The 14,925-nt window shown below is 38.8% G+C and overlaps 1 non-coding gene across 1 annotated transcript; it reads right to left on the reverse strand.

The window, feature by feature from the left end:
* Positions 1–8,834: 8,834 nt before the first annotated feature.
* LOC148546093 (small nucleolar RNA R71) lies at positions 8,835–8,942 on the reverse strand. Its single transcript, XR_015901533.1, has one exon. It is a non-coding gene; the product is annotated as a small nucleolar RNA R71 (small nucleolar RNA).
* Positions 8,943–14,925: the final 5,983 nt, after the last annotated feature.

The following is a 14,925-nucleotide window of genomic DNA, read 5'->3' on the forward strand; positions in this document are numbered from 1 at the left end:
TTGTCTGTACTTGTTATGAACACAAAGCCAAATTTTCTGCAGTACTTTCGTCCGAATTGCTCCAATTCCTACAGTGTTAAGAGACTCAAACAATGTAAGAATTTTGGTAGTGTCCTTTGTGTATAGGATAATAACATCACTCAAATTAGTGTTGCAGTTTGAAAAAGTAAAAGGACCAAGCAATTGTCCGACTTATCAAAGCGTACCAACATAATGGGCCCAGGCGCAAACTTAGCAGCCTGATCTATGTGCAAGTGTGCAGAGAACACATTTAGCCATGATTGAATAAGCAACTTGTTGAACCATAAGTCCCTTGCAAATGATGTTGCCTGCTCCAGCGAGGAGAATGGAGATGCCTGAACCATTGCCTTGGAAAACCAGATGCTAGTGCCACAAAGAAAGAAGTCTCTCTCTTCCAATTTCGCTGATAAGTCCCATCATGAAATCCTTAATAACTCCTAGAAATTAATCGGACAATCAAAAAATAAAACCATTATAAACCACCAGCAATTATGACATTCACTGCTAGTGCAGCAGCAAATTCTAGTAGACTAGTATACAAGTGCACCCTATTCAGAAAATTGCAAGATATGTACCAGTACTAGTGTATAAATATAAAATAAACCTAATGTTGGAATACCACACTTAGCAAAGAAAATTAAATCGGAGCATATGTATCACACCATAATAAAGCTAATAATAATAATAATAATAATAATAATAATAATAATAATAATAATAATAATAATAATAAAAATAATAAGCAAATGTTCTACACTAGAAACATTATAAACCTGCAAATTCTAGAGTCATATATAATTTGCATAATCTTAATAACACTTAGTCAAATCAAATTTCTAGTCTTCTTCATTGCCAAACACATCTGATAATCAACAGCCTCTTCGTGAGTATCGAAGGCATCATTGGTGGGTTCTTCTAAATCCTTATCAGTGACAAACCTTCCACGTCACACTCAGCCAACTCAGATAAACTCGGTTGGGGGAAAAGTTCCACATCACAATGTTCATGTATATCACCCATGTCGAACAAATCTCTTGGCTTCACAAGGACTACTACATTGCATTCCTTATCAACCTCATCTTCCACATAGTAAGCAAGGCGAGCCTCTGATGCAAGAATGTACGGTTCATTATCCTCTCGATTACCAACATGTATTGGATTAGAGAAATTGACAAGTGTGTGGCCCAAAACATCTTGTTTTATGCCTCTACCAGATGTGGTATTTGCCCAGATACATCTAAACAAAACGACTATGAATTGACCACTGTAATTCAACTCAATGATGTCCACTAGTTTCCCATAATACGAGACACCACCAAACGCTACATTACTGTCGCGCTTTCTTGCATAACTTCTAGTGTCGGAAGTGACGTGAACCCTGCTATTCTGAGTTTTCAGCCCTTCTTCTCTTGACAGGGTCCTAAACCTAAATCCATTTACGTTGTAAGCTATAAAGTGGCTAGCTTGAATATTGGGGTCACATGCAAGCCACTGCAGTTTGCTCGAATGCCTGATGCTTCCCAAAGGAACCTGGTAGGTAACAATCACATGTTTCATCAGTTCAGGATAGAACAAATAGGATACCGTCAAGAACAGGATTGATCATAATAGGATTCACCTCACGCTTGAACCACTCGGGAAATTCTCTGTGCACAACACTGTCTATGTGAGACTGGGACCTTGTCCTGCTTCGTAGCTGCCTCTTTGTGATGGCCCTGAAATCACTGGATAGATCACAGCAGTTTCATGTCAGAATCTCCATCTAGATTATGTCATTTTCGTAATCTATAATATTAACTTTACATACTCTATGAACTTTTCCACAGTCGGAGAATTGACCAAGACGTGACGGTGAGCTTGAAATTTCTCAATTGGTGTGAGAGCGTAAAACGAAGCAGCCCCCCCCCCCGCCTTTCCTATCTCTGGGAACATGGCTGCACTTTCACACTCACTAGGTTCACACGGTCGATCGTCAACACGCATTGGTCGATTGATCCTACTCTCAACATTATCGAGGTATCTTGAACAAAATATGAGAATCTCCTCCGATAAGTATCCCTCTGCAATTGAGCCCTCTGGGTGTGATCTATTATGCACCTACTGCTTGAGATGAAATCGGTACCTTTCAATTGGTTACATCCACCGATATTGAATTGGGCCACCGAGTTGCACTTCCTCGACCAGATGTACGGTCAAGTGAACCATGATGGTGAAGAAAGAAGGAAGGAAAATCATCTCCATGCGCCACAGAATATGGACCACATGATCCTGAAGGAGGAGAAGTTGTTGAGGGTCAATGGATTTACTGCATATTCTGCGAAAAAGGATGATAAATCCGCCAAGACAGAGGACACTGGGGCAAGCAAAGCATTTCTTAACGCAATTGGCAGTAGATGCTCCATCAGAATGTGACAGTCGTGGCTTTTCAATCCCGACATCTTGCGCTGTCTTAGGTCAACACAGCGAAAAATGTTGCTAGAGTACCCATCTGGAAAAATCACATTCTTGATAGTCCTTAAAAAGACATCCTTTTGTGTATTGGTCATAGTAAAGATGGCGGATGGATACTTTCCATCTTTCCGTGGCCATAGATCATGCTTGATTCCCATCAATTGGAGGTCTTTTCTTGCCTTAAGGTGGTCTTTAGATTTACCTTTCTCGTTCATTATCATGAAAACTATGTTGTCGCACACATTCTTCTCTATGTACATCACATCAAGATTGTGACGCAATCCATTATTTTTCCAATATGGTAGCTCAAAAAATATACTCATCTTCTTTCAAGGGGACTCATCTTGTACGGCGGTTTGCTGTCTGCGTGTCCTTTTTTCAGCAACCGATTGCACCTTGCCAAGGTGGACATGCACGTCTTGTAGTTGTCTCACAATGTCTCCACCAGAGAGTTTGACAGGTAGACATCTATCCTCTATCTTTCCATCAAATCTATCTGGTCCTTTCTATATCTGTGGGTAGGATTCAAAAAGTGACGATGACCCATGAAACACCAGTTCTGACTGTGTGTGAGCCGGTTAGTCTCAACATCCAAGTTGCATGCAGGACAAGCTCTCCCACCGTACGTGTTCCACCCGAACAAGTTGCCTAAACCTGGAAAATCACTAATTGTCCACATTAACACAGCAAACATCTTGAAAGTTTTTTTTTGTGTAAGCATCGTACGTTTCAACACCAACCCACAATAGCTTCAACTCATCGATCAAGGGCTGTAAGTAGACATCTATATTATTTCCAGTCATTTTAGGCCAGGAATAATCATGGAGAGGATAAAAGAGGTGGATTTCATGCAAATCCAAGGGGACAGGTTGTACAGAATAAGAACCACTGACCAAATTGAGTACTTCGAGCTCATGTTTCCATAAGGGTTAAAGCCATCGCTAGCCAAGGCTAGGCAAACACTGTGTGGGTCGCTGGAGAAGTCGGAATAAGTTCTGTCAAATGCCTTCCATGCGTTGCTGTCCCATGGATGCCGATAAAAACCATCAGAGCTATGACCACCCTTATGCCACAGCATGTCATCGGCTATCTTACTAGACATGTAGAGCCGTTGCAATAGTGGAATAAGGGGGAAGTAGCGAAGAGTCTTTGCCGCTTGTGGTTTTCCGTTCTTCTTAACAACCCTGTTGATCCTCACTCTGGAGTTCCTATCAGTCTTTTGCTTCCATCTTGATGTCCCACATCGCTTGCATTTAGACAACTCTTCGTCGCTGCCCTAGTATAGCATGCAGTCATTTGGACATGCATCTATCTTTTTGTATGCGATACCGAGCTTTCGTATGATCCTCTTGGCATCGTGCATAGTGCCCGGAATCCTTGCATGCTCAAAGGCATCGGCTAGCAACTCCAGTATCATTCCGAAGGCCTTGTCGCTCACTCCTCACAGGGACTTTATATGATATAGTCTCACCAAGAAAGATAGCTTAGAGACCCTTGAACATCCCGGGTATAGCTCCTGTGCTCCATCTTCGAGCAGGTCATGCAAGTTGCGGACCTTGCGACTACTTTCATTTGATAAGTATGGCAACTCCTCCCGATCCCCGCCAGCATGTTCATTCACTGAATCTTCTTCGTCACCATGAAGTACTGGGGAGTTGAATGCCTCCTGAACCATGTCAAGCATTGGGTCTTTGAGGTTTTTATCAGATTCTACTTCTTGTCCTTAACTAGAGCTCTCTGCCTTGCGTCTCTCACCGTGATGCACCCAAAATGTATAACTAGAGGGGAAAGGTTTTATTATCAAATGATCATACGCATCCTCTCTAGTTTGGAGAAGGCAGAACCCGTATTTCAAACATGGACAATGTATCATCCAATGGGTTGATACATTGGCAAATGCGAAATCTAAGAATCTGTTTAAACCGTCCCTATACTCTGGGCCAATTCGTGGCTTTGAAATCCAACTCTTATCAATGTCTACCTCAATGATATAATAGAACACCAAAAATTCAAATAATAAAGTCAGAATAACAGATAATAACTAATAAAATAGTCATAAAATAGATGCGGACAATAACTCTTAAAATGAAAAAAACAAAACACAGATACTATCCTTCAGAACAATACGCATAACACAAGATAATTATTGAAAGTTGCTTACTCATTGGGAAATTCTGCACTTTAGAAAAAAATTACTGGAATAAAGAAATGCTGGTCCCAAAGCCAAAAAATTGAAATGGAAAATGATGAGCGGATAATTTATACGCTTTTTGGCATTGTTTTTACATAGTTTTTAGTATGATTTAGTTAGTTTTTAGTATATTTTTATTAGTTTTTAAATAAAATTCACATTTCTGGACTTTACTATGAGTTTGTGTGTTTTTCTATGATTTCAGGTAATTTCTGGCTGAAATTGAGGGACTTGAGCAAAAATCTGATTCAGAGGCTGAAGAAGGACTGCAGATGCTGTTGGATTCTGACCTCCCTTCACTCAAAATGGATTTTCTGGAGTTACAGAGACCCAAATGGCGCACTCTCAATTGTGTTGGAAAGTAGACATCCAGGGCTTTCCAACAATATATAATGGTCTATACTTTTCCCGAGTTTAGATGACACAAACTGGCGTTCAACGCCAGCTTTCTGTCATATTCTGGAGTTAAACGCCAGAAACAGGTTGCAAAGCAGAGTTAAACGCCAGAAACAGGTTATAAACTGGCGTTTAACTCCAAGGAAGACCCCTACATGTGAAAGCTTTAACGCTCAGCCCAAGCACACACCAAGTGGCCCCGGAAGTGGATTTCTGCATCATTTACTTATTTCTGTAAAGCTAGTAACTAGTTTAGTATAAATAGAATTTTTTACTATTGTATTTACATCTCTGAAACACATTATGTAACTTTTATGTTCTGAAACCTCCATGGGAGGCTGGCCACTTGGCCATGTCTACCCTATTTTCACTTATGTATTTTCAACGGTAGAGTTTCTACACACCATATATTAAGGTGTGGAGCTCTGCTGTTCCTCATGAATTAATGCAAAGTACTATTGTTTTTCTATTCAACTCAAGCCTATTTCTTCTCTAAGATATTCATTAGCACACAAGAACATGATGAATGTGATGATTATGTGACGCTCATCATCATTCTCACTTATGAACGCGTGCCTGACAAACACTTCCGTTCTACATGCAAACAAGCTTGAATGCATATCTCTTAGCCTCCTGATCTACGATCAGAGTCTTCGTGGTATAGGCTAGAATTATTAGCGGCCATCTTGAGATCCGGAAAGTATAAACCTTGTCTGTGGTATTCCGAGTAGGATCTGGGAAGGGATGGCTGTGACGAGCTTCAAACTCGCGAGTGCTGGGCGTAGTGACAGACGCAAAAGGATTACTGAATCCTATTCCAGCAGGATCAAGAACCGATAGATGATTAGCCGTGCGATGACAGCGCATTTTGGACCATTTTCACTGAGAGGACGGGATGTAGCCATTGACAACGGTGATGCCCAGTATACAGCTTGCCATGGAAAGGAGTATGAATGATTGGATGAAAGCAGTAGGAAAGCAGAGGTTTAGAAGGAATAAAAGCATCTCCATACGCTTATCTGAAATTCTCACCAATGAATTACATAAGTATTTCTATCCTATTTTATATTTAAATTATATTTTAATTATCAAATCTCCATAACCAATTGAATCCGCCTGACTGAGATTTACAAGGTGACCATAGCTTGCTTCAAGCCAACAATCTCCGTGGGATCGACCCTTACTCACGTAAGGTTTATTACTTGGACGACCCAGTGCACTTGCTGGTTAGTTGTGCGAAGTTGTGACAAAGAATTAAGATTATGAACGTGCGGATTAAGTTTTTAGCGCCGTTACCAAGGAATGAACGATCACAATTTCGTGCACCAAGTTTTTGGCGCCGTTGCCGGGGATTGTTCGAGTTTGGACAACTGACGGTTCATCTTGTTGCTCAAATTAGGTAATTTTATTTTAATTTTAAGCTTTTGTTTTTATTCTTTTTATTTTTGAAAAATTTTCAAAAAAAACTAAAATAAATTATTCTATGTTCTTCAAAATTTTTAAGAATGAATTCTAGAGTTTCTTCATGATCTGTTGGAGCCTGGCTGGCTGTCAAGCCATGTCTAAATTTTTGGACTGAGGCTTCCACTTATCATGGAAAGAGTCCTTGGACTCTCATCTAATCAGCTGTTATATGCCTGATTTGTATCTGCTGGAGCTTGGCTGGCCATTGGCCATGTCTAATATTTTGGACCGGAGCTTTCACTGAAAGCTTGGCTAGCTAGTAAGCCATGTCTAATTCCTGGACCGGAGCTTTAGACTAAATTGCACGATTCCTGGAATTCTCATTAAAAATTTTGAAATCCTTATTTTCCTTTTCCCAAATAATTTTCGAAAAATCCAAAAATTTTTTAAAATCATGAAAACCAAAAATAATTTTGTGTTTCTTGTTTGAATATAGTGTCAATTTTTAAGTTTGGTGTCAATTGCATGCTTTTATAATTTTCTTTAATTTTCAAAAATTCATCATATGTTCTTCATGATCTTCAAGTTGTTCTTGATGATCTCCTTTGTTTGATCTTTGCATTTTTATGTTTAGTATCTTTTCTTGTTTTCCATATGCATTTTCAATTTGTTAGTGTCTCAACATTAAAAATTTTTAAGTTTGGTGTCTTGCATGTTTTTCTTTTCTTAAAAATTTTCAAAAATAAATTCTTGGTGTTCATCTTGACATTCAAAGTGTTCTTGGTGTTCATCTTGACATTCAAAGGGTTCTTGCATGCATTAGTTGTTTTGATTCATAATTTTTATGTTTTGTTTCAATTTAGGTTTTTCTCTCCCATCATCAAAAATTCAAAAATAAAAAAATATCTTTCTCTTTTTTTCTCATAAATTTTTGAAAATTTGAGTTGACTTTTTCAAAACTTTTTAAAATTTAGTTGTTTCTTATGAGTCAAATCAAATTTTCAATTTAAAAATTCTATCTTTTTCAAATCTTTTTCAAAAATCAAATCTTTTTCATTTTTTCTTTCATAATTTCGAAATTTTCAAAATTTATTTTCAAAATCTTTTTCTTATTTATATTTCATATTTTCAAAATTAATGCTAACAATTAATGTGATTGATTCAAAAATTTTAAGTTTGTTACTTGTCTAGTAAGAAAGGTTCAATCTTTAAAGTTTAAAATCATATCTTTTTGTTTCTTGTTAGTCAAGTAATCAACTTTAATTTTCAAAATCAAATCTTTTTAAATTTCTTTTTCAAATCTTTTTCAAAATAAATTTCAATCACATCTTTTTCAAAATCAATTTCAAAATCTTTTCTAACTTCTTATCTTTTCAAAATTGATTTTCAAATCTTTTTCAAATTAATCTTATCTTGTTTGATTCTTATCTTTTTCAAAATCACCTAACTAATTTTCCCTCTCTAATTTTCGAAAACTCTTTCCCACTTTTTCAAAATTCTTTTTTAATTAACTTTCGTTTTAAATTCTAATTTAATTTAATTTAATTTTTCTTTTTAAAACTTTCGAATTTTAACTTCAAATTTTAAATTAAAAACAAAAATATTTTTATTATATTTTATTTAATTTTCGAATTCTTCCCTCTCTCATCTCCTTCTATTTATTTATTTATTTATCTACTAACACCCCTCTTCTACAAAAATTCGAACCAACTCTTCTCCTCTGTGTTTGAATTCTTATCTTTTCTTTCTTCCATCCTTCTCTTCTTATACTCATATAAGGAATCTCTATACTGTGACATAGAGGATTTCATATTTTCTTTTCTGTTCTCTTCTTTTTCATATGAGCAGGAACAAGGATAAGAACATTCTTGTTGAAGCTGATCCTGAACCTGAAAAGACTCTGAAGAGGAAGCTAAGGGAAGCTAAAGCACAACTCTCTAGAGAAAATCTGACAGAAATTTTCGAAAAAGAAGGAGACATGGCCGAAAATAATAACAATGCAAGGAAGATGCTTGGTGACTTTACTGCACCAAATTCTAACTTACATGGAAGAAGCATCTCAATCCCTGCCATTGGAGCAAACAATTTTGAGCTAAAGCCTCAATTAGTTTCTCTGATGCAACAGAACTGCAAGTTTCCTGGACTTCCATCAGAAGATCCTTTTCAGTTCTTAACTGAATTCTTGCAGATCTGTGATACTGTTAAGACCAATGGGGTTGATCCCGAGGTCTACAGGCTTATGCTTTTCCCATTTGCTGTAAGAGACAGAGCTAGAATATGGTTGGACTCTCAACCTAAAGATAGCCTGAGCTCTTGGGATAAGCTGGTCACGACTTTTTTAGCCAAGTTCTTTCCTCCTCAAAAGCTTAGCAAGCTTAGAGTGGATGTTCAAACCTTCAAACAAAAAGAAGGTGAATCCCTCTATGAAGCTTGGAAGAGATACAAGCAACTGACCAAAAAGTGTCCTTCTGACATGCTTTCAGAATGGACCATCCTGGATATATTCTATGATGGTCTGTCTGAGATATCAAAGATGTCATTGGACCATTCTGCAGGTGGATCCATTCATCTAAAGAAAATGCCTGCAGAAGCTCAAGAACTCATTGACATGGTTGCAAATAACCAGTTCATGTACACTTCTGAAAGAAATCCTGTGAGTAATGGGACGCCTCATAGGAAAGGAGTTCTTGAAATTGATACTCTGAATGCCATATTGGCTTAGAACAAAATATTGGCTCAGCAAGTCAATATGATTTCTCAGAGTCTGAATGGATTACAAGCTGCATCCAACAGTACTAAAGAAGCATCTTCTGAAGAAGAAGCTTATGATCCTGAGAACCCTGCAATAGCAGAGGTGAATTACATGGGTGAACCTTTGGAAACACCTATAATCCCTCATGGAGAAATCATCTAAATTTCTCATGGAAGGATCAACAAAAGCCTCAACAAGGCTTTAATAATGGTGGAAGAAATAGGTTTAGCAATAGTAAGCCTTTTCCATCATCATCTCAGCAACAGACAGAGAATTCTGAGCAGAATCCATCTAGCTTAGCAAATATAATCTCTGATCTATCTAAGGCCACTTTAAGTTTCATGAATGAAACAAGGTCCTCCATTAGAAATTTGGAGGCACAAGTGGGCCAGCTGAGTAAAAGAGTCACTGAAACTCCTCCTAGTACTCTCCCAAGCAATACAGAAGAGAATCCAAAAAGAGAGTGCAAGGCCATTACTTTCCTTGGTGTGGCCAAACCCAGAGAGGAGGAGGAGGACGTGAATCCTAGTAAGGAAGACCTCCTGGGACGTTCAGTGACCAATAAGGAGTTTCCCTTTGAAGAACCAAAGGAATCTGAGGCTCATCTAGAAACCATAGAGATTCCATTGAACCTCCTTTTACCATTCATGAGCTCTGATGACTATTCATCTTCTGAAGAAGATGAAGACATTGTTGAAGAGCAAGTTGCTCAATATTTAGGAGCAATCATGAAGCTGAATGCCAAATTATTTGGCAATGAGACTTGGGAGGATGAACCTCCATTGCTCATCAAGGAACTAAATGCCTTGGTTCAGCAAACTCTACCTCAAAAGAAACAGGATCCTGGTAAATTCTTAATACCCTGTAACATAGGCACCATGACCTTTGAGAAGGCTCTGTGTGACCTGGGGTCAGGAATAAACTTAATGTCACTCTCTGTAATGGAGAAACTGGGAATCTTTGAGGTACAAGCTGCCAAATTCTCATTAGAGATGGCAGACAAATCCATGAAATAGGCTTATGGACTAGTAGAGGACGTGCTAGTAAAGGTTGAAGGCCTTTACATCCCTGCTGATTTCATAATCCTAGACACTGGGAAGGATGAGGATGAATCCATCATCCTTGGAAGACCCTTCCTAGCCACAGAAAAAGCTGTGATTGATATGGACAGAGGAGAGTTGGTTCTTCAACTGAATGAGGACTACCTTGTATTTAAGACTCAAGGTTCTCCTTCTGTAACCATGGAGAGGAAGCATGAAAAGCTTCTCTCACTGCAGAGTCAACCAAGCCCCTACAGTCAAACTCTAAGTTTGGTGTTGGGAGGTCCCAAAAATGCTCTGAACATCTGTGAGGCTCCATGAGAGCTCACTGTCAAGCTATTGACATTAAAGAAGTGCTTATTGGGAGGCAACCCAATGTTATTTAACTATATTTAATTATTTTCCATTTCTATTTTATGTTTTTTTAGGTTGATGATCATGTTAATTCACAAAAACTACTTAAAAATAAAAAACAAAATTAAAAATAGCTCACCCTGGAGGAAGAACTTACTGGCGTTTAAACGCCAGTAAGAAGCAGCAAACTGGCGTTTAACGCCAGAAAGAAGCATCAAGCTGGCGTTAAACGCCAGAAACAAGCACCAGACTGGCGTTTAACGCTAGAACAGAGCATGGAAGTGGCGTTAAACGCCAGAAATAAGCAGCAAGTTGGCGTTTAACGCCAGACATGCACTATAAGGGCGTTTTGCACGCCTAATTGGAGCAGGGATGCTAAGTCCTTGTTCCCACTGGATCTGTGAACCCCACAGGATCCCCACCTACCCCACCTTTTCTTCTCTACTCTTCACACCTTTTCACCTCCATACCTCTTCCCTAAATACCCTTAACCACTCACATCCATCCACTCTTCCCCATAAACCCCACCTACCTCCAAAATTCAAATTCTTTTCCCTCCCAAACCCAACCCTAATGGCCGAAACCTACCACCCACCCCACCCCTATATAAACCCCTCAACACTACTCTATTTTCACACATTACATCCACCACTTCTACCCCTTGGCCAAATACACCTCCCTCCATCTCCTCCATTTTCTTCTTCTTCTACTACTTTCTTTCTTCTTTTGCTCGGGGACGAGCAAACCTTTTAAGTTTGGTGTGGTAAAAGCATTGCTTTTTGTTTTTCCATAACTATCAATGGCACCTAAGGCCAGAGAAACCTCAAGAAAGAAGAAAGGAAAGGTAATTGCTTCCACCTCTGAGTCATGGGAGATGGAGAGATTCATCTCTAAGGTCCACCAAGACCACTTCTATGAAGTTGTAGCCAAGAAAAAGGTGATCCCTGAGGTCCCTTTTAAGTTCAAAAAGAGCGAATATCCGGAGATCCGACAAGAGATTAGAAGAAGAGGATGGGAAGTTCTCTCTGATCCTATTCAACAAGTCGGGATCTTAATGGTTCAAGAGTTCTATGCAAACGCATGGATCACTAGGAACCATGATCAAAGTGTGAACCCGAACCCAAAGAATTGGCTCACAATGGTTCGGGAGAAATACTTAGATTTCAGTCTGGAAAATGTAAGGTTGGCGTTCAACTTGCCAATGATGCAAGAAAATGCACGCCCCTACACTAGAAGGGTCAACTTTTATCAAAGGTTAGACCAAGTCCTCATGGACATATGTGTGGAAAGATCTCAATGGAAAGTTGACTCAAGAGGCAAGCCGGTTCAATTGAGAAGACCGGACCTTAAGCCTGTAGCTAGAGGATGGTTGGAGTTCATCCAACGCTCAGTTATTCCTACTAGTAACCGGTCTGAAGTTACTATAGACCGGGCCATCATGATCCATAGTATCATGATTGGGGAGGAAGTGGAAGTTCATGAGATTATACCTCAAGAACTCTACAAGGTGGCTGACAAGTCCTCCACTTTGGCAAGGTTAGCCTTTCCTCACCTCATTTGCCACCTCTGCAATTCGGCTGGAATTGACATAGAGGGAGATATCCTCATTGATGAGGATAAGCCCATCACTAAGAAAAGAATGGAGAAAACAAGAGATCATGGACCTCAACAAGAGCATGAGAAAATTCCTCACCATGAAATCCCTGAGATGCCTCAGGGGATGCACTTCCCTCCACAAAACTATTGGGAGCAAATCAACACTTCCCTAGGAGAATTAAGTTCCAACATGGGACAACTAAGGATGGAGCACCAAGAGCACTCCATCATCCTCCATGAGATTAGAGAAGATCAAAGAGCTATGAGGGAGGAGCAACAAAGACAAGGAAGAGACATAGAGGAGCTCAAGAGCACCATTGGTTCTTCAAGAAGAGGAAGACTCCACCCTCACTAAGGTGGACTCGTTCCTTAATCTCCTTGTTCTTATTTTGCTGTTTTTCGGTTTTTGAGACTTATGTTTTATTTATATTTGTGTCTTTACTATATGATCATTAGTGTTTAAGTGTCTATGTCTTAAAGCTATGAATGTCCTATGAATCCATCACCTCTCTTAAATGAAAAATGCTTTTAATTACAAAAGAACAAGAAGTACATGATTTCGAATTCATCCTTGAAACTAGTTTAATTATTTTGATGTGGTGACAATACTTTTTGTTTTCTGAATGAATGCTTGAACAGTGCATATGTCTTTTGTATTTGTTGTTTATGAATGTTAAAATTGTTGGCTCTTGAAAGAATGATGAAAAAGGAGAATTGTTATTTGATGATCTGAAAAATCATAAAAATGATTCTTGAAGCAAGAAAAAGCAATGAATACAAAAGCTTGCATAAAAAAAGCAAAAAAAAAAGAAAAAAATGGCGAAAAAGAAAGAAAAAGAAAAAAAGCAAGCAGAAAAAGCCAATAGCCCTTAAAACCAAAAGGCAAGGGTAATAAAAAGGATCCAAGGCTTTGAGCATCAGTGGATAGGAGGGCCTAAAGGAATAAAATCCTGGCCTAAGCGGCTAAACCAAGCTGTCCCTAACCATGTGCTTGTGGCGTGAAGGTGTCAAGCCAAAAGCTTGAGACTGAGCGGTTAAAGTCAAGGTCCAAAGCAAAAAAAAAAAAGAAAAAAAAAGAAAAGAGTGTGCTTAAGAACCCTGGACACCTCTAATTGGGGACTCTAGCAAAGCTGAGTCACAATCTGAAAAGGTTCACCCAGTTATGTGTCTGTGACATGTATGTGGATATGGTAATACTGGAAAACAAAGTGCTTAGGGCCACGGCCAAGACTCATCAAGTAGCTGTGTTCAAGAATCAACATACTGAACTAGGAGAATCAATAACACTATCTAAATTCTAGGTTCCTATAGATGCCAATCATTCTGAACTTCAATGGATAAGGTGAGATGCCAAAACTATTCAAGAGGCAAAAAGCTACTAGTCCCGCTCATCTGATTGGAGCTAAGTTTCATTGATATTTTGGAATTTATAGTATATTCTCTTCTTTTTATCCTATTTGATTTTCAGTTGCTTGGGGACAAGCAACAATTTAAGTTTGGTGTTGTGATGGCGGATAATTTATACGCTTTTTGGCATTGTTTTTACATAGTGTTTAGTATGATTTAGTTAGTTTTTAGTATATTTTTATTAGTTTTTAAATAAAATTCACATTTCTGGACTTTACTATGAATTTGTGTGTTTTTCTGTGATTTCAGGTAATTTTTGGCTGAAATTGAGGGACTTGAGCAAAAATCTGATTCAGAGGCTGAAGAAGGATTGCAGATGTTGTTGGATTCTGACCTCCCTGCACTCAAAATGGATTTTCTGGAGCTACAGAAACCCAAATGGTGCGCTATCAATTGTGTTAGAAAGTAGACATCTAGGGCTTTCCAGCAATATATAATAGTCCATACTTTGCCGGAGTTTAGATGACGCAAACTGGCGTTCAACGCCAGCTTTTTGCCCTATTCTGGAGTTAAACGCCAGAAACAGGTTATAAACTGGCGTTTAACTCCAAGGAAGACCTCTACACGTGAAAGCTTTAACGCTCAGCCCAAGCACACACCAAGTGGCCCCGGAAGTGGATTTCTGCATCATTTACTTATTTCTGTAACCCTAGTAACTAGTTTAGTATAAATAGAACTTTTTACTATTGTATTTACATCTCTGAAACACATTATGTAACTTTTACGTTCTGAGACCTCCATGGGAGGCTGGCCACTCGGCCATGTCTACCCTATTTTTACTTATATATTTTTAACGGTAGAGTTTCTACACACCATAGATTAAGGTGTGGAGCTCTGCTGTTCCTCATGAATTAATGCAAAGTACTATTGTTTTTCTATTCAACTCAAGCCTATTTCTTCTCTAAGATATTCAGTCGCACACAAGAACATGATGAATGTGATGATTATGTGACGCTCATCATCATTCTCACTTATGAACGCGTGCCTGACAAACACTCCCGTTCTACATGCAAACAAGCTTGAATGCATATCTCTTAGCCTCCTGATCTACGATCAGAGTCTTCGTGGTATAGGCTAGAATTATTGGCGGCCATTCTTGAGATCCGAAAAGTCTAAACCTTGTCTGTGGTATTCCGAGTAGGATCTGAGAAGGGATGACTGTGACGAGCTTCAAACTCGCGACTGCTGGGCGTAGTGACAGACGCAAAAGGATTACTGAATCCTATTCCAGCAGGATCGAGAACCAACAGATGATTAGCCGTGCGGTGACAGCACATTTTGGACCATTTTCACTGAGAGGACGGGATGTAGCC

The sequence above is a fragment of the Arachis ipaensis genome, chromosome B9 (assembly GCF_059453495.1).
Source record: "Arachis ipaensis isolate K30076 ecotype BB chromosome B9, ASM5945349v1, whole genome shotgun sequence".
NCBI classification, from domain to species: domain Eukaryota; kingdom Viridiplantae; phylum Streptophyta; class Magnoliopsida; order Fabales; family Fabaceae; genus Arachis; species Arachis ipaensis.